The sequence below is a fragment of the Erpetoichthys calabaricus genome, chromosome 13 (assembly GCF_900747795.2).
Source record: "Erpetoichthys calabaricus chromosome 13, fErpCal1.3, whole genome shotgun sequence".
In the NCBI taxonomy this organism is placed as follows: domain Eukaryota; kingdom Metazoa; phylum Chordata; class Cladistia; order Polypteriformes; family Polypteridae; genus Erpetoichthys; species Erpetoichthys calabaricus.
Window position 1 is genome coordinate 58,674,943 of NC_041406.2, and position 27,000 is coordinate 58,701,942.

A 27,000-nucleotide genomic window follows, 5' to 3' on the forward strand; every position below is an offset into this window, starting at 1 on the left:
TTGTAGTTTGTACTTATTAAAAACTAGCTGTCCCCTGGGGCTCCTCCCATGTAGTAGTGAAACAGGACAAACTTTAAAAATCAATTTACAAAAAAAAAGTAACTTTGGCCAAGCGGAAGGTAGGTACGCTCCAACGTCAAATGTTGGCATTGTATCTGATCGTGTTCAGCTCTGACAGGAGAGCATCTTCCACGTGGGGAGAAAAGCACATGGCCATGATATCTCTGGCAAACAGCGGCTACCATCTAAAATACATGTAGGTCTGATCTCTCTCTCTCAAAAACATAAAAAGCTACTCATTAACAATCTGTAGATGATAATGCAGAGGCAAGGTATCCTGCAACACGTGGCAAGAGGTGGACCAACTCGTACGGAGACTGGCGTGTGAGTGCCTTGCAGCCGCTCTCTCGGATTCATGCAAATAAATCGGTACCACAAGTGATCACTGATACTTAGCATGATGAGAGAAGTCGCAAAATCAACTGGAATGTTCAAGCAAATTATAGAAAAAAAACCTGATTTAAATCCGCTAAGTAGTTCTCTCATAAAAAGTGGACAGACATACAGACGTTTGATTTTATATATATAACAAATCTGACAGATTGGGCATGTTTAATCTGCCGTCAGATCAGAGGTAAGTGGCTCTATTAACTTTTAACTTCTAGGCGCTTTCTTTACCAAAAATTGTGTAAATTGTGATCTTTTAATTTGTATTTTTTAACTTTGGCTAAAAATAATGAGTTGATAAAAACCATGAGAAGAAATGCAAAGTTAATCAGTGTCGGTCATATTGTGTCCACTAACCTTTAATAGATTAAAATCTCAACTCAAACTCATCTAACACAGTGACATTTGCTGGAAGTTCCCCACTGTGCAGCAATTTTCATCAAATGTGTCAAGGGTTTATATATGCACTCATTAATGCCTTTAAGCACTTGAGGATAAATGTTATTTGTTCCTGGAGGTTTACTAGATTTAAGCCTGTTTAATTAATGCGGCACTTTACTGTTCACAATTTTCCAAATTAATAAGCACCTTCTTGATAGTCCATGTTACTGTTGGGAGGTTACTGACTTCTTCATACGTGTAAACTTTAGAAAAATGCACGTTTAGCACATTGATTATTTCACCTTTACTTTTTCTGTTCCACTTCACCTCCTCCTTGACTGTTCTTTTACTACTAAAATACTGAAAGAACCTGTTTGGGTAATCTTTCCTAAATTATTTCTCTTTAATTGTCTATTAGCTTTCCTAATATAAATTTACAGTATAACTATTGCTCCCATTAAGCACTTTACACTGAATACTTTGAAGTACATAGTTATCAGCTTTTTCCAAGTCAACACTGGCCTTCTTGGACTCTGGCTTGGCCATTTATGGAAGAGTAAGTGAGTGAGTGAGTCCTCTGAGGGACCAGAGAGGCTCTGATTGTTAGGGGTTTCATGAAGTTTCCAAGGTTTATTGTGAATACAGAAAAAAACAAGAGATTAATGAAGGCTGAGATATGGTGTGGGATTGCAAGGGGTCATGTGAGATTAAAATAATCAGGGCAGCTAAGAATCAAAAGAACAAGATGTTACTCAGTACAGTAATCCCTCCTCGATCGCGGAGGTTGCGTTCCAGAACCCCCAGTGAAAGGTGAAAATCTGCGAGGTAGAAACCATATGTTTATATGGTTATTTTTATATAGTCATGCTTGGGTCACAGATTTGCACAGAAACACAGGAAGTTGTAGAGAGACAGGAACTTTATTCAAACACTGCAAACAAACATTTGTCTCTTTTTCAAAAGTTTAAACTGTGCTCCATAACAAGACAGAGATGACAGTTCCGTCTCACAATTAAAAGAATGCAAACATATCTTCCTCTTCAAAGGAGTGCGCGTCAGGAGCAGAGAATGTCAGAGAGATAGAGAAAAGCAAACAAATCAATAGGGCTGTTTGGCTTTTAAGTATGCGAAGCACTGCCACACAAAGCAGTTGCAAGGAAGGCAGCAGCTCACACCCCCCTCCGTCAGGAGCAGAGAATGTCAGAGAGAGAGAGAGACAGATAAAAACAAACAATCAAAAATCAATACGTGCCCTTCGAGCTTTTAAGTATGCGAAGCACCGTGCAGCATGTCGCTTCACGAAGCAGCTGCACAGAAGGGAGCAACGTGAAGGTAATCTTTCAGAATTTTTAGATGAGTGTCCATATCGTCTAGGTGTGCGAACAGCCCTCCTGCTCACACCCCCTCCGTCAGGAGCAGAGAATGTCAGAGCAAGAGAGAGAGAGAGAAAAGTAAGTTGGGTAGCTTCTCAGCCATCTGCCAATAGCGTCCCTTGTATGAAATCAACTGGGCAAACCAACTGAGGAAGCATGTACCAGAAATTAAAAGACCCATTGTCCGCAGAAATCCGTGAACCAGCAAAAAATCCACGATATATATTTAAATATGCTTACATATAAAATCCGCGATAGAGTGAAGCCGCGAAAGTCGAAGCGCGATATAGCGAGGGATTACTGTAGTCCATAGTCAAAGACATAATGAGGCTAGAAGCAGAAACACAATCCTACAGCTAGGGCCCACTTGAAAAGAATGAAGAATATCCACCAAGAGATAATGCATAGTACGATCATCACCATATTTACAGTGTCATTTTTGTGATGTTACCAGTGTGAAGTTCACAGCCATGTGATGCTTCCAGATGGTGTTGACTAGATAAAGAAAATCAAAAATTAACTTTGTCAAACTTTATCGAAACAAAAATAAACCTTGGAAATGGAATCCTTGAGTCTTCTTCTTCTTTTATCTGCTCCCATTAGGGGTTGCCACAGTGGATCACCTTTTTCCATATCTAAAGCTTCAAAATACTCATAGATATACGTATAAAAGTGTTTAATAATATATTGATTCCCTGTGGCCCTGGTTTGAATTAGGCACATGAAGAAGAACAGATAGATTTTCTAATATGTTTGAGCTCAATAATAAAAAAACTCCTAAATTCATATTATAATGCTGTCAGTGCTGACAAATCGAGGAATTCCCCATCACTTTAACCATAACCTTTATGCTAATGTAAAATTGCCTGAGTTTAAAATAGAAATGCAATAAAAATAAAGATATTGGTTTTATTGGTATACATATTCATCACTGACCTTTATTAATACAAATATATGCCTTTTATTTTTTCTATTTTATAGCTTTATGGTAATAATAATAATAATAATGCTGTAAGTAATCTCAGTTACTATTGAATGTCTGTGTGAACTGTTTTTGACCCACTGTGGTAAATTATAAAACCCACAGAGGCAGCAAAAAAAAATAGCGGTCGCTCTCTTTGTACATTAAACAACTTTTTCTCAGATCCAGTCAAAATGAAGAGATAACACATATTAGTAGTAAATGGTTGTTTTAAATCCCTTTTTTACTGTTACCATTTGTCAGTCAGTCATTGTCCAACCTGCTATATCCTAACTACAGGATCAAGGGGGTCTGCTGGAGCCAATCCCAGCCAGGACAGGGAGTTAGGCAGGGACAAACCCCAGGCAGGGTGCCAGCCCACCGCAGGGCACACACACACACATACACACACACACCAAGCACACTCTAGGGACAATTTAGGATTGCCAGTGCACCTAACCTGCATGTCCTTGGACTGTGGGAGGAAAGCCACGCAGACATGGGGAAAACATGCAAACTGCATGCAGGGAGGACCCGGGAAGCGAACCCAGGTCTCCTTACCACTGTGCTACCACTGTGCCACCGTGCTGCCCGTTACTATTTGTTGTACCTTTAACATTGCAAAAAAGAGGGTGTTAATCCATCCATCCATTATCTAACCCACTATATCGTAACTACAGGGTCATGGTGGTGTGCTGGAGCCAATCCCAGCCAACACAGGACGCAAGGCAGGAAACAAACCCTGGGCAGGGCGCCAGCCCACCGCAGGGCGCGCACACACACACCAAGCACACACTAGGGACAATTCAGAATCGCCAATGCACCTAACCTGCATGTCTTTGGACTGGGGGAGGAAACCCATGCAGACATGGGGAGAACATGCAAACTCCACGCAGGGACGACCCGCAAAGCGAACCCGGGTCTCTTAACTGCAAGGCAGCAGCGCTACCACTGTGCCACAGTGCTGCCCATTACCATTTGTTGTACTTTTAACACTGCAAAAAAGAGGGTGTTAATACTGATCTCAAATGAGTCCTGTGGGAAAAGTAAATAGAAAATAAAATGTAATGTTAATCTATTATCTGTTATCATATTAAAAACCATAATTTGCAGGTCCATTAAAAAGAGAATCACATTTTGTCATGTAAGGTCTGTAAGGAAGGACTGTGGTAAAATTAGAAACAGAAACTGTCATAGTAGAAGAATGTTCATTTTCCCATCATTTACGGTAACCAGAATTGTCCTCACATTACATTCTGGCCTGTTTAAGATATGACTCAGAGAGCAGCAGTTCCTTCCCAGTCAAGATGACTAAACAGAGGGAAATAGCAGACCCCAAAGGGACTAAATATTTGGAAGGCAGTGTTTGTAGGCCAGCATATCCACTATGTCAGTGTTCACTTTGAAAGCTTAGCCATCTGTGGAGCGCCTTAAGTGATGAAAAGATGGCATCCAGAGAGCAACACTTCATTAATGTGCAGTGGTCGGTGTGATGATAATGGCTTACTGAAGAATTTCTGGCGTCACTCTGGTGTAAACAAAGCTGCCAGCTACAGCCATGTGTTACCGAATTTTTGAAGTGACAGGACAGCTGTCTGCTGGTTTTTGACCCTACAGATTTGAAGTTTTCATTGTGGCACTTTAGACTGTCACCCTAAACATGCTCCTTTTTCATCTGTGTGGATGCTGTCAACTCCACTTACTGTCTTGTGGCTCCTCAGAAGCCACTGAGGTGTGAATGTTACTGGCGTACTGAGCTGTTGTGACCTTGGGCTGAAATTAGGGCTTAATGGCATCTAAGTATTCACACATTTTGAAAACGAAAAAAGCATGCAATCCAGTATGACATATACAGTGACTTATACTTAGTTTGCACGCCACTGTATAGTAAGCAGTATTAAAAAATATACAACCATGTGGTCTGAATTTGACCTTTTCTTGGTGCATTGTATAGAAACGTGATTGTTTTAAATAATAAGAATAAAAGAAGTATTTATTGTTATAGAAGCATTAGATTAAAACTCATCACTTATCAGGTTGAATTTAACAGGTAAACTGCAACATATAAAACCTCAGAATCCTTTTAGCAGTTTTATTTTCGCAAATATATTCTAGTCATCTTTTACCATCTGAAGCAGTAAGTTGCTAGTAGATTGTAAATCTAACATTCCCATCAATATCACTGTGCTGGCTAGACATTCATTTATGGTTGAACCTGGACAGTTTACTATGTTATGGGAGAGGGTACCTGGGTATCAAATGTTCACACCCAGAATAATGCTACAGTGAGCTACAGGTGCAGAAAGTAACTTGTAAGTGCCAAACAAAATAAGGATAAATAAGCAAGAGCACATAGTATGAAGGAATGGAAACAAACTCATACCGCCTCTAAAGGCCTACCTTTTCTGCCTCCCTGCCTCTGATTCTGCATTTGTGGGATGTTATCCTACTACTCCAGAAGTATATGATGAAGTTGCTGGCGAATGGTAGGCAGAAGATCAAGTCTCCAGATGTTGTGATTTGGCTGATCCTACAGGTGCTACAGTGTATGGGGTTAAGGTCAGAACAGATGGCAGGCTAAAGCAGAGCCTGCACACCAGCATTGATTTCTCAGGACAGTTGTGACTATAGCAGCTGTGTGTGGCATGATGTTGTCCTCCTATAAGGTCATGCTATGTAGGAGGTATAGGCAGAGGACAAACTTGATCTGCAACTAACAGCATAGAGCCTATCCGTTACTGACCTGTCACTGATGGGGATAGTGTGTCTGTCCGTAGTTCAGCAGCACTAAGGACATCAAATCTGTAATGATCTCTAAGATGGAACAGACCGATGTGTTGCTCTTACTCTGGTGTGGTCATTTGAGGGTAACCACATGGTTGGATGGCCTGCCAGGCTGCTGAAACCTTCCCTGGCACATCATCCATCTGACTGCAGCATATCACTATTTGTCTGCCTGGCTACATTATGACATTATGGAATGACTATGTGATGATGCCTTTGCCTTGCTGTGACTCAAGATTTAAATGGAGGCCTTTGCAGAGATGATCTGATCAGCTATTGGTCTTTGATGGGTAAAAGTGCATTTAACGAGCTGTTTTGTGTTTGGCATTTCGTAGTTCCTCACTGCACAACCTCTATTTGTGATGTATCTTACACTAAAACAAACTGTTTTTGTTGTTGACATGTTTTTAATGCATATTTTTGTATCTTTTATTTTTTGTTTAGTGTACTGTTACAAAGAGCAGCATGGTATGGTAGCACTGAATGGTTGTACTGCTTCCTCACAGTCAGGAGGTCAGGGTTCATTTCCCAGGTCCTCCCTGCATGTAGATAGCATGTTTTCCATGTGCCTGTGTGGGTTTCCTTCAGGTGCTCCAGTTTCCTCTCACAGTCCAAAAACATGCAGGTTAGGTAGATTGGCGGTACTAAATTGGCCCTAGTGTGTGGTTGGGGTGTGTGTGTATGTGTTTGCCCTTCGATTGACTGGCGCCCTGTCCAGGGTTTGTTCCCGCCTTATGCCCTATGATAGCTGGGACACATTCTAGCAGACCCCCTCGACTCTGTTCAAGGCAAAGTGGGTTAGAAAATGACTGACTGACTGTATTGTTATGATAGGTGACGTCACCTTGACGCAGTGTTGGTTTGGGTTTTCTCCGCATTTCTGTAGTAGCAACACTATTGTTTATAGCGAAGACATCTGTTGTAAATCATGTCATTGCCCAAGTCTGATTAAAGTGTCAGAGCGCAGTATATATTGTCCAAACATTGGATACATTTTAAAAGAAAATAAAAACATTTTACAAACGTGATAGTCATGGGCAAAGCAACTTACATATTTGTTTTTTTTGGGCAATGAACTCTTGCACATTCATTGCTGATGTTGCCTAGCTGTTTCAGATTTTGTGGTACTGACATTTAGTAGGCCTGTTTAGTTTGCCTGTGTTGTGGGAAAAAAATGCAGGGTCATAGAGCCATACACAACCACCAAATAACATAAAACTGCCAAAATGCTGGAAATTGTCTATTAAATAAATATGATAAGAGAAGGGAATGATTATGTGAATTAAACGCAGTACAAAAGAAAAAATGTGGCAAAATAACAAACAAAAATTCTCTCATTTTTACTGAGCCTTTATTTACATAATCTTAAGAAAATCAGTCAGCTGTAGAATATTGTAGGTCCACACCTGCTCAGTTGTGTGTGACAACCCCAGCAACTCACTTATGGCATTCTAGACCTCAAACCGAGAAGTTCATCAAACTTTGAAGGCAATACAAATATCTCCTCAGTGTTTTTTGTTTGCCATATCCATATAGAAAGAGAATCAAAAAAGATGGGCTGAGACAACAGTTCAGTCTGGTGTGCTCAATGTTGTTTTTCTGTTAGGTGACATTGCAGTACTTTCAAAGCCATTTGGAACCTTGACAAAGCAAGCTTCAACAACTGCAGTCATTAAATTTTACATGTTCTTCAACCAGAAATGGTGTTAAGTCCTGCAATATGATGTCAACCTAACTCCCCACTTACACAACTCAGTATAACATCAATCACTCCATCCGTCACCACAGACACTTATGCTCCATATTCTGGTCATTATTCTTTCTGCGAGTTGCATGCTTGTTCACAATACTTTCAACTCTGCACTCAACTGGCCTCTGCTAGCAAGGTGGCTTTAACACTAGAATTACCAGAGCCAACGAAAAATCTCGTAAATTCAGCCCACCTTAAATCCTTTCGCACCTCTCCATCAGCATCTTTTGTCTTCTAAATGTGTCAATAAGCCCAAGCACCAAGCAGCATTCTATACCATCCCACCACCGCCTCAGAACGGGCAAGAAGTTCTCCCAGTTCCTGCCTTGATTGATTATCTGGGAGTGAGCTACCCAGAATTGTAAGGGGAAATAATTTGATGTGTTTTGTGTCTACACCAATCTATGCAAACACATCATTAAAACAGAAACGTTTTTCATGTTTTAGTAATAAATGAGGTCACTTCTGCAATCAAAGACATCTCTGAATTTGCAGCAGACAAACCTGGTTGGACTACCAGCTACTTTTGTTCTTACAACTCTGAGCTAATGGTCTTCAAAGCACAAAGCTGCCTGTATTATTTCAGTGAGAAATCAATCCCATATGTTCTCTGGGACCATATGCCCTCTAGCATTCCCTCTTTGGCTTAAAATTCTGTATCTTTTGAAACCATGATAATGGTAGGGTGGCTTTCCCTCTAGCACCCTACCAGGAAGTAACGTCTGTCCCTCCAGGTTACTTTTATCTGTCCCACACATGATGGTGCGTCTACCCATTGCCCTCCCAGAGCATCCAGTACATTCATTTGGCTAACCAAACCCTTATCAGCCACTGCACTTTCATACTGGGATTGCCCCTCCTGAGCTTTTTCCTGCATGTAGGTTTACTGAGGGACTTAACAATGCTCTGTGCCACTCTGGTGGTGCCTGTACGCCTTGTTACTTCTTGCCAGATGGGCACCTCCTTGCAATATTCAACCACTGAGTCTAATATGATGCTGCTATACATTTCAATCTTTATTTTTCTAGGACATAAATGTTAGGTTTGGATGAAGTGGTCTAAAATACCTATTGAACATATTTATAAGCAGACACCAGTGTGTTCACATATTGTTTAAGAGGTGCAACGTAGTGGGGGGCCTTTCAAAGAATTAAAGCCTTGGGGCCTATGGTGGTCTTGATGTTTGCTCTTTTAATGCGTACACCATTTTTCACATCACACAGTCAGCCTCAAACATTATAAAGCAGAGGCCCTTTTTAAATACCTCACCCTAATACAGGGTATACAAGCTGCAGAATAAAATAAATGGTAATACCCCATATATAATTAATGGTCGAGAATTTAAAGCACTCGACTGCCCATGGATTATTTCCATTATAGCAAGTATGTGTGCTTTCACAGAACAGCTTTTGCCCATTTTCTTCAGCATCATTAGGAAAAATCTATGTTAACTCCATAAAAACCGCACAGAAATGGGTTGTGTGACAACAATGACAGAGCCTTTGATGAAAATAAAGTGCTATAAAATTGAAAATATCTTATGAACTTCAGTGTGAGAAAACATAAATGATCTGGAAGTTAGGGATGCTTTAATAAACCCTTTCGACTGTGCCCTTGGGAATTAGGCCACATTAGATCCTCATGAGTGCACCTACCTCCCAGCTTTATTCTCTTTGTGACATATAACAGACATTTAGGGTGAGTGTTCTTAGCAGTAGTTAAGTCTCCTTTTTTATATTAGTCAGAAAAACAAAAACTGCTGGAATTACTTAAAAATTGCAGACATATAATGAAGTTTTTGTATATCCCCACTGCACTAGACATTGTCCAGCATATAAGTGTAATTGTCTCTCATAATTAGTTTTATACTGGAACTGAAAACCCCAAAGGAAGACACAGTGGAGCAGTGGTTAGCTATGCTTCATCCATTTTGGGGCTGTCCTCAAGTCTGAACCCTACTTCTTTGGAGTTTGTACATTCTCCTCACGTTTGTGTGGACTTCTCTGCCACATCTCTAAAAGCTTGCCCAGGGTTATATCCTGCCTTGCCCATCATGGTGCCAGGATAGGCTCTGGCCTTCCATGATACTGAATTGAATTAACTAGATTAAGGAATGTTATGTTATATAAAAATCATACAGTGAGAGCTGTGCCTGAATACTTGGTGTTAAGTCAAATTCATTTTCTGTGGGTGTTGGACTTTGTCAAAGCTGTGTCTTGTCAGTTCTCGTGTTTGTGATTTACATGGACAGGATAGCAAGGCATAGCCAAGAATATGAGGGTGTCTAGGGGTGGCATTGTCGTTTTATTCAGATGATGTTGTCCTCTTTGTCTCATCTGACTGTAATCTTAAGCAGCTTCTCAAGTGATTCAGTGTGTGAAGCAGTTGGGATGAGGATCAATACCTCAAAGTCTGAAGTCGTGGTTCTCAGTTGGAAAAGAGTGGATTGCTCTCTTCAGGTGAAATGACGATCAACTGCCCTTAGTGGAGGAGTACAAGTATAGCAGAAACTTGCTCATGAATGATGGAAAAAGGTAATAGATAGATAGATAGAGATAGATAGATACTTTATTAATCCCAGGGGGAAATTCACATATTCCAGCAGCAAAAATATTAAATTAAAGAGTAATAAAAAATGCAGATAAAAAAACAGACAATAACTTGAATAATGTTCAACGTTTACCCCCTCTGGTGGAATTGAAGAGTCGCATAGTTTGGGGGAGGAATGATCTTCTCAGTCTGTCAGTGGAGCAGGACAGTGACAGCAGTCTGTCACTGAAACTGCTCCTCTGTCTGGAGATGACACTGTTTAATGGATGTAGTGGATTCTCCATAATTGATAGGAGCCTGCTGAGTGCCCGTTGCTCTGCTACGGATGTCAGACCGTCCAGCTCTATGCCAACAATAGAGCCTGCCTTCCTCACCAGTTTGTCCAGGCGTGAGGCATCCTTCTTCTTAATGCTGCCTCCCCAGCACACCACTGCGTAGAAGAGGGCACTCGCCACAACCATCTGATAGAACATCTGCAGCATCTTACTGCAGATGTTGAAGGATGCCAGTCTTCTAAGGAAGTACAGGCGGCTCTGTCCTTTCTTGCACAGAGAATCAGTATTGGCAGTCCAGTCTAATTTATCGTCCAGCTGCACTCCTAGGTATTTATAGGTCTGCACCCTCTGCACACAGTCACCTCTGATGATCACGGGGTCCATGAGGGGCCTGGGTCTCCTAAAATCCACCACCAGTTCCTTGGTTTTGCTGGTGTTCAGTTGTAGGTGGTTTAAGTCGCACCATTTAACAAAGTCTTTGATGAGGTTTCTATACTCCTCCTTCTGCCCACTCCTGATGCAGCCCACGATAGCAGTGTCGTCAGCAAACTTTTGCACGTGGCAGGACTCTGAGTTATATTGGAAGTCCGATGTATATAGGCTGAATAGGACCGGAGAAAGTACAGTCCCCTGCGGCGCTCCTGTGTTGCTGACCACAATGTCAGATCTGCAATTCCCGAGACGCACATACTGAGGTCTGTTTGTAAGATAGTCCACGATCCATGCCACCAGGTATGACTCTACTCCCATCTCTGTCAGCTTGTCCCTAAGGAGCAGAGGTTGGATGGTGTTGAAGGCGCTAGAGAAGTCTAGAAACATAATTCTTACAGCACCACTGCCTCTGTCCAAGTGGGAGAGGGATCGATGTAGCATATAGATGATGGCATCTTCCGCTCCCACCTTCTCCTGGTATGCGAACTGCAGAGGGTCGAGGGCGTGTTGGACCTGTGGCCTCAGGTGGTGAAGCAGCAGCCGCTCCATGGTCTTCATCACATGTGATGTTAGAGCGACAGGCCGGAAGTCATTCAGCTCACCAGGATGTGATACCTTTGGGACTGGGGTGATGCAAGATGTTTTCCAAAGCCTCGGGACTTTCCCCTGTTCCAGGCTCAGGTTGAAGATGAGCTGTAGAGGACCCCCCAGCTCTGATGCACAGACCTTCAGCAGTCGTGGCGATACTCCATCTGGACCTGCTGCTTTGCTGGCACGAAGTTTCCTCAGCTCTCTGCTCACTTGCGCTGCTGTAATTGTGGGTGGGGATGTCTCTCCTATGTTGGTATCAGCAGAAGGATGTGTAGAGAGTGCAGTAATCCGAGGTGAGAGTGGGTTAGGGTGGTCAAACCTGTTAAAGAAGATGTTCATTTCGTTTGCTCTCTTCACATCTCTCTCGATGGTGGCACCCTGCTTCGAGCTGCAGCCAGTGATGATCTTCATCCCATCCCACACTTCCTTCATGCTGTTGTTCTGCAACTTCTGCTCCAGCTTTCTCCTGTACTGCTCCTTCGCCGCCCTGAGCTGGACTCGGAGTTCCTTCTGCACGCGCTTGAGCTCATGCTGATCACCGTCTTTAAAGGCCCTTTTCTTCTGGTTCAAAAGGCCCTTGATGTCACTTGTAATCCATGGCTTGTTGTTAGCATAGCAGCGTACTGTTCTTACTGGAACTAAAGTGTCCATACAGAAGTTGATGTAGTCAGTAGTGCAGTCAACAACCTCCTCAATGTTCTCACTATGTGATCCCTGCAGGATATCCCAGTCTGTAGTTCCAAAACATTGTCTCAGAGTATTCTCAGCCTCCGGGGTCCACTTCCTGAATGATCGTTTGGTTACAGGTAGGACTCTCACTTTTGGTTTGTAGTGAGGCTGAAGCAGAACCATGTTATGATCTCCTTTCCCAAGCGCAGGCAGCGGGGTGGCACTGTATGCGTCTTTAACGTTTGCATACAGTAAATCAATAGTCTTATGTCCCCGGGTGTTGCAGTCCACATACTGGGAGAATGCAGGTAATGTTTTGTCCAGCGTCACATGGTTAAAGTCTCCAGCGATTAGCACAAGTGCCTCGGGGTGCTGCGTTTGTAACTTAGCAACAGCAGAATGGATGATGTCACTCGCTATCTCCACGTCCGCCCGAGGAGGTATTTACACGATGACAACAATGACGTGTCCAAACTCTCTGGGCAAGTAATAGGGACGCAGACTTATGGCCAACAGTTCGATGTCCCTGCAGCAAGTGGAGATTTTGACTTTAACATGTCCAGAGTTACACCACCATGTATTAACATAGAGAGCGAGTCCTCCTCCTTTGTGCTTCCCACAGGTACTTGCGTCTCTGTCCGCTCTAACGGTGCTAAACCCGGGTAGCTCCACATTAGCATCTGGGATGGTGTTAGTTAGCCACGTTTCGCAGAAACACAACAAACTGCATTCTCTGTAAGTTCTGACATAATATGAGATCATAAAGTGGATTGGAGCAGTGGCAGCTGTTCTGTGGATGTTGTACTGGCCTGTGGTGGTGAAGGGGGAGCCAAATCTACAGCTACAATGGTTGGTTTACTGGATGACCTACATTCATGTCCTTACATATTATCATGAGCTGTGGATGACGACTGATAGAATGAGATCGCGAGTACAACCTGCAGAAATGAGGTTTCATCTGAGGGAGGGTGGACTGACAATCCATGATAGGTTGAAAAGATAAATGATTCGGGAGATCTTCAGAGTAGAGTCAGTGCTCTTCAGGATCAAGAGAAGCTAGTTAAGGTAGTTTGGGCAAGTCGTAAGGAGGTCCCTGTGGAGAAGACCCAAAGCACATTGGTGGAATGGCTTGGGAACATCTGGGAATTCCCCGGGAAAAAGAATCTGTAGCTAGCATCAAGGAAGTTTGGAAAGAGCTGATTGGCCTGTTGCCTTTGTGATCGTCACCAATTAAACTGTTTTCAGAAAATGAGATGAAACAATCATACAGTGCCATTCTCCACGTGGTATCACCTAGGTTTTAACAAAGCTACAGGAACATATTAGGGTGCCGTTATGTGCTTTCCTGTGGTTTCCGATGTTCTGTTTCTATTAGAACCTCTACTGTGATAAGCTTTGTAAATGTGTGATTCATGTGATAAGCATATACAGAAGAAATAAAGCAGGAATTGTGTTTGCCCACCAGAGAGACCGCTTCTGTGACCTACAATATGTGGGCCAGACAACTAATGAGATCCTGCTTTTGTGCAGTAAGTAAACAACAGTTTAGCTTCCACTACCCCCATCACCACCCTACAGATCAGGTGGAATAAAACCAGTCAATAATGATCTGTTAAAGGAGTGCTTCTCTCTGGGGATCTGAGCACTCCAATGCCTTTTTAGAGACCTTATTCAGTATTTATCATAAAGACCTAGCAAATTTCATTCTTAATGATAGGGATAATTATATGAAAATTCCTCCAAATCAAAAAGAAGCCAAAGATACAGATTTAAAACCTGGAAAATCAGTTTGCTGAGCCAAATGCTGTCAGTTTCATATATGGATGGATTTTTTTCTGGAGTATTAGGCAAAGTTCACCTTTGTAGTTTATTATAGGAAAACCTCTGCCATGATTTGAAACAGTATCTAGTATTTCTCTGCCAAGAAAAAGTTAATATAAATTTGAGCAGAATGAGCATACAGGCAAAAAAGTGCATCTCCCAAAGAACAAGGCTTATGAGACGTGAAGTCGGAAATCCTAGCCTTGATCCTCCATTATATCAAGTCTGAGGCATCGGCTCCTGCCCTCGGGTTGCCAGCATTGTGCCTTAACTTAGCCTGCCTGTACAGTAAATATCTGATGGACCACAATTTTGGACATTTTTTTTCAGTTTTTCCTTCTTTGTCTAGGCACTTATATTTTGCAGCATTTTTTGCTTGAAGGCATAATGACATAAACTATGAGAGCATCTTTTTTTATTTTTTTTTTAACGTGCCTTCCAAAGAGAGTGAATCCAGGCAGAGGAAAACAGATCTTTCATTGTCTGAGCCACAGTGAGAGAATCCATAGTTCGCTTTCTGAAGTTCCTTACTAGGCACAGATAAAAGTGACTGCCATCACTGGATCCAATCTAAAACTTATTTCCTCTTCCCTGGCTACTAAACTGAAATCAGAAGCTGACAAAGTCTTCAAAATGAAGTTCTTACCCAATCTTACTTATAAAAGTAGATATTCAAGCATATATCAGTGCAACTATTTAGATCTTTTTCTATATAAGTTAAGTGAGCAAGGCAGAGTAAACTTATTAAAAGGAATAAAGAGTCAGGACTAGGCTATTATCATAAACAGAGGACTGTATTTAATTACCAAATCAAAAAGACTAGATGATGTTTATAGTTAGAACAAAGCAAACTTAGAAAACAACAAAACATCAAAAAGAACTTGCTCAGTTTCTTGTGCTAGAGTCTTTTCTTTATTAGAAACAAAGAGCATATGCTTTCCGAGTGCACAACTCCTTCTGATAAAGATGGCCTCAGTGACTACACGACCTACCTGGTGATGTGACACACACGTAGCTCCCCCATAATTAAGTAACTAATGAAAAGATAAAAAGAATAAAAAAGCAAAAACAAAAGGACAGAACATATTCTTTACTCAGTGTTATATAATTTACTCAAAAGCTAATCTTATGTAAAAACAGAGATACTCTTCCAGAAAGTGACTGAAGAAAAAGTAAAATTGGCCAGTGAGAAAACTACTCAAGAAGTAGTTTGATAGTACCTGAAATTAATGTACTATCTTTCCTTGTTTCATATCCATCCATCTTTATTTCAAAGCCTGCTTATCCAGGGAAGGGTTACAGAGAAACCGCAGTATTCCCCAGCAATAATCAGATGCAAGGCATGAACAATGACCGGACAAGAAATAAACATATTATACCAATTTTAAAATCCACATAATCCTGAGCAGGGTCACGGAGGGTTGGAGCCTATCCCACAGTCAATGACCACAAGGCAGCAGCAATCCCAGGAGAGGATACCAGTCCACTGCAGTGTGAACACACACACACACACACACACGCACACACACACACACACACGCACACACACACACACACACACACACACACGTCTAACCTGCATGTCTATGGACTGCAGTAGGAAACCAGGGCACCTGGAGTAAACTCACATGCACATTGAGAGCACCCAGGACTTGAGTCCTGGTCTCCTTGTTGTGAAAAGACAGTGCTTCCACTGCACTACTGTGCCACTCCCACCTTATTAGATACATTTAAAAGGTTTTTCCTGTAATTCAAACCACCCTCTTTTAGAATTTCAGTCATATTAGAATCACTAAAGTATAAGCCAAGTAACTGTAACTTGATGCAGTGACATTTAGCACAACATCTAAATGATTGCATCTCATTTTAATGGGCAGTGTGTTAATAGGAAAGATGTATGGGCTTCCCTGCTTTAAGAAGCAGCTAATCCATTGCTGAAAACACCTTCATAAAGTAAATTTTATTAACTCAAACACCTAATTACATGTATTTAAATGGTAATCATTTATAAGTTTTCCCTGGCCCAAACTACATGAAAATTGTCAGAACCAGGTTAACAATAATATTATCCATGAAAACAAACCCTAATAATTTTGAATGAAGTGTTTTACCTGGACTTTAGCACTTCTTATTTCACTTTCAAAGGAATGACACTGGGATTTTCTAATTAGTTCACAATCTTTTTGGAAACCATAATGCTTAGGATAATGTTAGAAGCCACAAGTGACAAGGTGAGTGAACCAGAGCACGTGAACACACAAGTACACCTAACTGCAGACTTCTGGCAAGCTTCCATGAGGACAGTGTCTGAATGTAGCAGCATCAGTTGCAGAAATAACAGAGGCTATATCCACATTACTAGATTTTCACTTAAAAACTCAGGCATTAGTCACCATTATCATCTTTTGTCCACACTACCCTAATATTTTTAACTTTAATTTTTAAACAGAAGACGTTAGAAAATGCTGTCCAGAGGAATATATTTCGAAAGACACCACTTTGGTGTTGCAGTGTGGATGGCTGAAAGCGTAAAGTGTTGGAAATTCAGACACTAATTGTGCTGTTATTTGTTTGTGCTTATTATATAGCTTTTCCTGCTTAGTACAATGTCTCATTCCCTGACTGTTCACCCTTCACAGAAGAAAACCACACACCAATGCAGCGGACAAAGAAGAGTTACTTTCAGTGTTGCTTGTTGTGTTGCTTACTTGTATGCATATGAATTGCATTTTGTACAGTTGGAATGCTGCACACATGTGGAAAAGGCGAATGATTTACCGTTTGCTACAGTTTTGCAATAAATCAAGTGACAAACAGCATTACCATCTCTCCAACGATTTGCTTGTCAATGTGTGAATGCCCAATGTAGGTGAACAGCTACGTCATAAGCATTTTCGGTTGTTTTAGTGTGGGTGGAGATACTTTAATAAACAATTTAAACCTGAAAGTGTGGAAGGAGATTGTTTTCATTTCAAAATGCTGTTTTTCATTGAAAACATAGTAGTGTGGAAGTACAGTAGCCTAAGGCTGTGTCAATGTGTACTAGGAATGACTGCATACAGTAGATGGTATGTTGTTTGCATTAGCAGCACACATTTGAAAACTGTCTTCATATACACAAAGCATTGGAACCCTGTATTCTGCATATTTGACCATGTGTATTTGCATAGCCCTTTTGTTTTCTGGTTTACTATTGCAGTAACAAATGTGCCCACCAAAATATATCTAAGTTAAAGCAGCCATTTGCCAATGTAGTGAAGTTAAAGGAAAAGTCAGAAAATTTTATACACAAATGAAGTAGATATATTCTCAAAACATATTCAAGCACAGTGATGAAGTGTTTCTACATTGTTACTATACAACAATGTTACTAAATAATACCACACATACCTTTTGCTGGTCACTATTGCAGGACGCAGTTTTACAGGCAGGGTTTAATCTCCTGGGTGCCTCCTGTAGCTGCAGGCTTTTACAATTAATCTCATTTTTAATTAGCTGGTCTTTCTTTACTCAGAAAGGAATATTTGAGCGAGATATATATTCATAACAAATGTAGTTCTATTTGTATAATTTCCATAAATCTAAGAAAATCTTTTTTTGTCATTTTTTATTTATTCACATTTTCTGTGGAATTTTCTCCCTTAAGTGTATTCTCTTAATGACAACAAATTACAAGTGGCACAGACAACACTGAATGTTGAAAGGCTGCACTCACTTCAGTGTCATACACTTTGGTGTGCTCATTAGTAAATAAAGGTTTCAATAACCAGAATAACTGGAAGAGAAATAATAAAAATTCATGAAAATGGTGATGAAACACTTAAAAATGAAACATTATCACCATGGAACATACACTCCTGCTTGATACATTCTAATAAAAAATTAGCAAATCTAATTTTGCAATTTCTGGATTGACGCCAAAACAAAAAATTTAAATTATGGTTCATTTAATTGTTATGAGCCCAGCTAACAGGAGATACTGGTTTGGATGAAAATCTGCTGACTCAATGGGCTGCTAGGACTAGGGATGCTCCGATCAGGCTTTTTAAGGATAATGCCGATCATTTTTTTGTGTTACTCGATCAGCTGATTCCAATACCGATTCTAATTTTTTTTCTTTATCCCTTTAAAGAGCTTTTAACATTAATCTCCTGCATGAAGTTTTATGTCCTATATTAATGTGTATTTTTATAATTACACTATAGACCACAGGTATTAATTGTTCATTTCTTATTAACAAAATTATATTCTGTAGGTTTAATCTTCAGTGACCATAAAATACTAAAATAAATACAATAAATACCAGCCTGGCTCTAAACATCATCAAATAAGCTGTATTGCCAAGCAGTAGAATAAAGCAAACTATCCATCCATCCATCGATTATCCAACCCGTTATATCCTAACTATAGGGTCACAGGGGTCTGCTGGAGCCAATCCCAGCCAACACAGGGCACAAGGCAGGAAACAAACCCTGGGCAGGGCGCCAGCCCACCACAGGGCACACACACACCCACACACCAAGCACACACTAGGGACAATTTAGAATCACCAATGCACCTAACCTGCATGTCTTTAGACTGTGGGAGGAAACTGGAGTACCCGGCAGAAACTCACGCAGACACGGGGAGAACATGCAAACTCCACGCAGGGAGGACCCAGGAAACGAACTCGGGTCTCCTAACTATGAGGCTGCAGCGCTACCACTGCACCACCATGCTGCCCATACCAGTATAGTTTTGAGTTAATTATAATTTTGCATTTGGCACTTTAGAACAGTGCCCAATAAAGCAAACTATTAGATCAAAATAAGGGTTAACCTGGAAATGAATGCAGTCAAAAAGGAAAGCAAAAGTTAATCAGAAAGCTAATCGTCAAAACCAAAATGTTAGGCAAAAATACAAAGTTTAATACAGAAACAAAAAGGATTTTAACCAGGATTTCTGTACAAGTAAAATAACGTCTAAAATAACATAAAATAACATGGTGTTGGTTTAAAAATCTTCACATAGATTATGACACCAATGGTTTCCACAGACCCAGAACCTGGAATTAAAAAATATAACACATGTTCTGACTGATTTCCCAGAAGAAGCAATACTAAATCCGGATTCTTTGTGACTAAAAACTATCGATTAAGAACTTCAAGCAAATTTATAACAGTTGTAAATAAATTCCAAAGTCTACTAAATTGTAACATGAACATTATTAAAAGAGTAGTTTAGAACATCAGATTGTAAGATAGTGAAGACATGTTTCTGTGGATTCCCAGGCCTTGAGGGAAACTTCTGGTTGGATCAGATACGGTTTACTCTAACTTGCTGCCGCTCCTTGTTGTAGGACTAATTCAAGATATTACACTACAGAGGCAGTTGAACTTGTAATGTCCCCAAATGCAGCACATGTCTAGCTATATGTGCCTCTATTGTCCAACTGCCGAGGTCACTTTACAAATGGTTCTAAATATTGGTGTATAGTTACTCCTGCATTTTTATTAATAATGTAGTACTAGGGTGTTGTACCGTGTTAGCCATTATGAATGTAGAGAAAAGCCAAGCAAAATGACACCTTTTATTGGCTAACTAAAAAGATTACAATATTACAAAATTTTTACGAATCTTTTTAGTTAGCCAATAAAAGGTGTCATTTTGCTTGGCTTTTCTCTATATTAATAATGTAATAATTTCTACACCAAGAAGGCTGGTTGCTTTTGGACTCTGGTTAGATAAGCATCAAGAGCTGAGCTTTTGTGTAAACCAACGCTCCACTTTAGGATCTTGCCTAACATTAACATCAATATCAATACTAAAGGGTCGATAATTAATATTAATTTCATGAATTACTGTACATAAATACGATTAGACTTAAAAATCAAAAATTTTTTGAACTAAAATGAAGGACTTGCCTAATAGATCTTTCAAACTGGCATTGAGAAAGGCAAAATTATAAATAGCCATTTCCTTAATTTTTATTTCCAAGTAGTTCTTTGAACATTAAACACTTACGTCAAAGTCCAGATCTTGGTCAACTCAGGAACACAAGTCTGGAGTCACAAATTGATGTTTACCAATATTCTCATACATGAGGAAATTTGACTGATTTAAAAAATTATATGTAAAAAGCTGCCGAAAACTTACCATACATGTGTCACAGATAAAATTTCTGCCAAATGTACCACTAACAACTATTACATTAATGTTATGGAAAATATGAAGAAATATTCATATTTCACTCCTAGGGCACAAATATGAATTACCACTACACTATGGGATAATGGGAAACATGTCTGAAGTCATCTATGCTATTAGGTAGTAGCAGAGAGACTTTTTATCTAATATATGTCTCCCTGTCCCCCACGCCCCCACCCATATGATGGACATGGAGGTTATCTGGTCCATTAGTAGAACGCTAAGACCCAAGAATAACGTGACAATTCGAATTTTTAAAAGCCCCTCCTCACTATACACTATACATAAGTGGCAACAAAAAACTCCTCCATGTGGAGCAAGTTTATCAATGGAGACCCTCACGAGTCTGTTACTTTTTCTGATTTATACTGATGACATAGATTCCAGTAGAGTTGGTAAACCTATGATATTTGCAGATGACACTAAAAGTGGAGGAACAGCAGACACTCAGGGGGCAGTAAAAATAATGCAGAAAGACTTGGACATGCTTCAGAAGTAGGCAAACATTTAGTAAACGAAGTTTAATGCAGAAAAGTGCAAAGTGCTACACATGGGCAAAAGGATGGGAGACAATGACCTGAAGCAAGAAACCTCTGAAAGGGATTTAGGGGTTTATGTTGACAAAACATTGTCATCATCTAAGAAATACACAGAAGCGATTAAAAAAGCAAACAAAATGTTATGATGTATTGTTAAAACTGTTGAATTTAATTCAAAGGATGTTATGCTTAGACTACATAATGCACTGATGAGACCCCATCTGGTGTATTGTGTGCAGTTCTGGTCACCACACAACAAGAAAGACATAGAAGCACTTGAAGCTGTGCTGTGGAAAGCAACCAGGTACATTCCAGGACTTAAGGACATGTCCTACTCCAACAGACTCAGAGAATTAAACTTTTTTGGGGACTTATTCCCATGTTTTCAAAATTCTCAAAAGACATTGATAAAATAGATTGAGAAGAATTCTTTCAACTTAACAGTGAATCACATATTCAAGATTTCAGTGGAGATTAAAGAGGAAGAGCATGTAAGACTGAAGCCAGGAAGCACTTCTTTACACAAAGAGTTCTGAGACTCTGGAACAAACTACTGAGACATGGAGTTGAAGCAGAAACCTTGAGACCATTTAAGAAGTAACTGGATGAGATATTGGGACAGCTTAGAAATTAGCAAGAGCCTGATGGGCTGAATGGTCTTCTCTGTGTGTCAAATTTCTCCTTTTCTAAAGTGCCAGAGGCAAAATTATAATTAACTTAAAAGTATACTGGTATGGGTAGCATGGTGGCCCAGTGGGTAGCGTTGCAGCCTCATAGTTAGGAGACCCGGGTTCGCTTCCTGGGTCCTCCCTGCGTGGAGTTTGCATGTTCTCCTCGTGTCTGCGTGGCTTTCCTCCGGGAGCTCTGGTTTCCTACCACAGTCCAAAGACATGCAGGTTAGACGCATTAGCGATTCTAAGTTGTCCCTAATGTGTTGCTTGGTGTGTGTGTGTGTGTGTGTGCGTGCCCTGTGGTGGGCTGGCACCCTGCCCGGGGTTTGTTTCCTGCCTTGCGCCCTGTGTTGGCTGGGATTGGCTCCAGCAGACCCCCGTGACCCTGTAGTTAGTATATAGCGGGTTGGATAATGGATGGATGGTTGGTATACTGGTATTTGCTTTTCACTTTGACAATATGAGTGTAACTTATTTGTGTTGAGAAATAATAAAAACATAAATTAATACATTAAGAATCAATATTTTAACACAAAAATGTGAAATCTCAAACAATTCAAATTTATATTCTACCTAGTTTCCTATTTGCAGCACAGGCTCTCTCACAAATGGAGTTAATGGCAGGAGTGCAACTGGTAGCCTTGGTGTTTATCATCGAGTGCCAAGACTATGTGGTCAAAGGTCAAGAATTAGCTGCGGGTCAGTTAAAGTAAAGCCACCTCTATTGGCTAACAAGTCTAATATTATGATTTATATACTACAGTATGGAGGTCATCTAAAGACAATCTATAGTGCCGACAAAGAAGTCAATGTGTAATGTGTATTTATAAACATAAACATAAACCACAGGGACAATGCAATGTCAGATGTGGCCTGAAATGAAAGATTTTGATAATGTTCTTCACAGAGTTATACCTGACTATTTTCAGACAGATTCATTTTTCCAAATAAGGATTGTGGGAGGTTATTCCAGTAAAATAGAACATAAGAAAGGAATCAGGCCGGAATAAGGTTTATAGGTTTATTATAGCGGTCAAATGTAGAGAGTATAGAGCAAGGGCAAATCAACATGCAACATGTTGCTATTCTCTGATATTAACATCAGTGAGTAGAACTACTTTACCACAAATCTTTTGTCTTTCTCATAACACACATTACAGCTGATAGATAAATAGAGAGGGGAGATCAGATGTAAAGCATAAAATAGCAACACCTATACCTCATTATTTACACCAGAAAATGCTTCACATGTAATGCTGTGTATTAATCTTTATTTTACATTGACTGGCATGAACTTACATTATTCCAGAATTGCCCTTTGTCATCACAAACTGTCTGGTTTTGACTGTGCCCATGCTTGTTGAAACAAATCATGGAACTCCAAGATGTTTATTTTCTCCAGAAATGTCATTAACTATAGTTTTTGTTTTTCTTTTCCCTCTGTTTTCAGCTGTCTATATCTTAATTACAATGTCAATGAGCTTATATTGTATGTTGTAGTGTCTACACTTTGATTACAAACATAAGACTCATTAATGGAGGAAGACTAACTTCTGTGGCAGTTTTCTTTTGCTTTTTTTCTGAGTTTGGATCTGATGCCTGTATAAGATAAGGAATTGTGCTCACTCTCTTAAGTTTCACTGTTTTAATGATTAAGTGACTTGGCCCATCTGATTTCTCTTCTCTTTCTTTACTCTCAAACTCACTTTGATCAGACATTCAAAAAGTATGGCGCTGTTTAATCTAGTTTGTGTGTGTCCACGTATGCAAATGTTGCAAAGCTTATCATTTTTCTTTGAATGCATTTGTAGATGTGGATTTATAAACACGCACTGAGGCTTTATTCAGTGAAGAGCGCTGTACCAAAATGAATTGAATTGATTTGTAAACATCATTCAAGCTGCAGTGGATTGGTGTTCCAATCAGGGTAGGTTTTTGATCCCAGAGGAATTTGACCCAGAGGGTGTGAAGATACATGGATGAATATTATAAAATACACAACTCTTTCCCCATGAATTTACAATGGAAAAAGTAGGTTTAGAAAATAGATGAATGGATTCAAGTCAAGTCAAGTCCACTTTCTTATCCAAAGAGGAATTTTTGGTTTGTCAGCAGGTTTTACAGGGAGACCATAAAATAACATTAAAAGCACATCACAAAGAATCCAGCCATCAAACATAAACTTAGCAACAGTAAATAAATGTAGTAGTGAGCTTGATACTTATAATATTAGGTCAAACATATCTCTCTATTACAAGACAAGACAAGACTGTTTAGCCTGGGACGAGACGTGACTTTTTCAGAGACATACTTTCAAGTCCCGCGAGATGAGACTTTGTGCCACGAGATTTAACCATGCCCGGGGCCGGAAATAAAAGACAAAGAGTAGATGACAAAGTAGAACATTGTAAAGAGGTTCCAAAATGTTTCCGTGATACACATGCAGAGCAGGTTAGAGATAATGAAAGTACTAAAATTCAAAAGTCTAAAAAAAAGATTGGATTCTTATACTGTTGTTGAATTCGAACATCAACCTGCACATTTGGTGACAAGCACAGATCACTCGTTATTTATGCTGTATATGTTTCTTAAAAATAAAATTTGAGACCCTACATTATTTATTTATCTGTTAAACTCCTTAAATTGAGTTCACCTACTATATACACAGTATTAATGTGCCTTTAAATTCTCCTAAACCTGCCGAAGTATCAGTAAATAATTCCACGAACAAGGGGCGAACATAGCAAATTTTCTGCAAATAATGCTTTGGCGAAATTCGCTGATCAACACTACTCTTAAGACCTTGTTATTTTACTGCTCTGTTTTACAATTTGATTTATTCTGTTTTTGTTGCTGACATGAAGATTTCCAAAACAGGCTAACAGAACATAAGTAAAGATAGACTCAATACGAGATTTATAAAAGAGTGAAATAATGGTAAGGCTCACACTATAAAGAATCAGCCTCCATAGACAGTAGAGGTATTGCTTTCCCTTTTTCTGGACAATTTATTATTTACAATAAAACTCATTTTTGAGTCTATGATTGTCCACAGATATCTGCATCCATCCACAATCTCCACTACCCGGTTTTTGATGATTGTTCCCTTTTGGTAAATGGTGTTTCTTCTGAAACTGCTTATATCTCAGATCTCAGATCACAAGCTGATTGAATTTAGTTTCACTTATCCCCTGCCTAAAATAAGTCAAAAGTCTAAAATAACATATCGTAATATCAAGAATATTGATCAGTTATCCTTTTCTATGTCTTTCGGTGCTTCCTGTCTCTGTGATGTTTCTGGGTTGTCTTGCCCTATGCAGATTTTGTCTCTATATAATTCCACAATGTCACAAATTTTGGATCATTATGCACCTGTTAAATCCTTAAATCTTCATACTACCTGGACCCCCCAATGGTTGTTCACAGCAGAATTGTATACCATGAAACAAACTGGTCGCTGCTTGCAAAGGCTCTGGAAGAAGACTGGTCTGGCTGTCCATGCCCTGACTTACACGGAACACCTGAAGGAATAAAGATGTGCCTTATCGGCTGCACTTTCAAAGTACTATTCCACCCTTATTGACTTTGGTACTTGTCACCCTAGATCTCTTTTTAATACAGTTAACAGACTTTGTCTACCTTCTGTTCAAAATCCTAATTTTTCTGTTGAGCACTGTAATCTACTTCTACACTACTTTCAATCAAAAATTATGATCATATATCAAGGTTTCTTCTCTAAAAAAAACCTTTCCTCCGTCAACCGATTCTACTTCTAAATTTCCAGTTTATTTATCTAAATTTAATCCCACTACATCAACTTACATTGCTGAGGTAATATCTAAATCAAATCAATCTACCTGCCACCTAGACCCTGCCCCTACTCTACTGATTAATGCTTGTACTGACAAACTTTCTTCTCCCATTTCTCACTTAATCAACTGTAGTTTCCGCACCTGTGTTGTTCCAAATGAAATAAAAACTGCTTCTGTAAATCCTGTTTTAAAAAAAAAACCTGGCTTAGATCCGTTACAGCTAAAATTTTATCGCCCAATCTCTAATCTTCCATTTATGGCTAAGATCTTAGAAAAAGTTGTTGTTCCTCAACTCAATGATTATTTAAACTTACATAACCTGCTTGAGCCTTTTCGATCTGGATTCAGAGTCCTACATGGCACTGAAACTGCTTTAATTAAGGTAACCAATGACTTACTTATAACCACAGATTCTGGGATGGCCGCTATTTTAGTTCTCCTTGATTTATGCGTCGCATTTGATACAGTTAACCATAACATTGTCGCAACTTTCAGCTATTGGTATCTCTGGTGCTGCTCTTTCTTGGTTCATATCATACCTCAGTGATCATCTGTATTATGACTTCATTAGGGAATACAAATCTGCCACTGCTTCACTCGTACAAGGTATCCCTCAATGGTCAGTTCTAGGTCCAGTCCTCTTTAACATCTATATGTTCCCATTACGTGAGATTATTCCATATGGTCTAAGCTTCCACTGCTATGCCGATGACACACAACTTTATATAAGTGTTGATGCAACTGCAACATGTTCACCAGTTGCACTGACTGATTGCATTCGGGAAACCAATCATTGGTTAATTTTTTTACGACTTAATCCTGATAAAACAGAAATCCTATTGGTTGGTACCAAATCTGTCTTTTCTACCCTTCGTTGGCTAAAAATTGATATCGATGGGATCCTGGTTGAACCCTCAGCATCAGTCCATAATTTGGGTGTCATCTTTGATCAGCTCCTTGCTTTCCAACCACACATTAGCTCAATAATACAGACAGCTTTTTGCATATCCGTAACATTGCTCATCTGCATTCTTTTCTCAGTGTGAAAGATACAGAAACACTGACTCATGGTTTTATTACTACACATCTGGACTATTGCAACGTATTGTTTTATGGCCTCCCGACTAAATATATCAACAGATTACAGTATGTTCAGAATTCTGCTGCTCGTTTACTTACACACACTAAAAGATCTGCTCACATCACTCTTGTCCTTTATGATTTGCATTGGTTACCAGTTTCTTCAAGAATCAAATATAAAACTATTCTTATCACCTTTAAAGCCCTTTATGGTTTAGCCCCTCATTATCTGTCTGAGCTGCTGCTTCCTTACACTCCTGCTCGTGCATTAAGATCATTGGACGTTAACTTACTCACTGTACCTAAATACAGGTTAGAAACTATGGGTGGGAGAGCTTTCAGTGTGATGGCCCCTAATATTTGGAGTGCTCTTCCTCTCAGTCTTCGCGAGGAAAAATCTATTATTCATTTCAAACTCCTGTTAAAAACACATCTTTTCAATAAGTATTATTTGTTTTCTTGTATGTGTCTTCTACTGTCTTGTTAATGTGTTTTTGTTGAATTGTAAAGTGTCCTTGAGTGTATGAAAGGCACCACATAAATAAATCTTCTTCTTCTTCTTATTATTATGATTATATGTTCCTCAGCTTTTGTAACAATTGGATGTAGAAAAGACTCATTATATCAGTTAACAAAATCACCTACCACTTGACCATGACTGGTTTAATTCTTATTAAG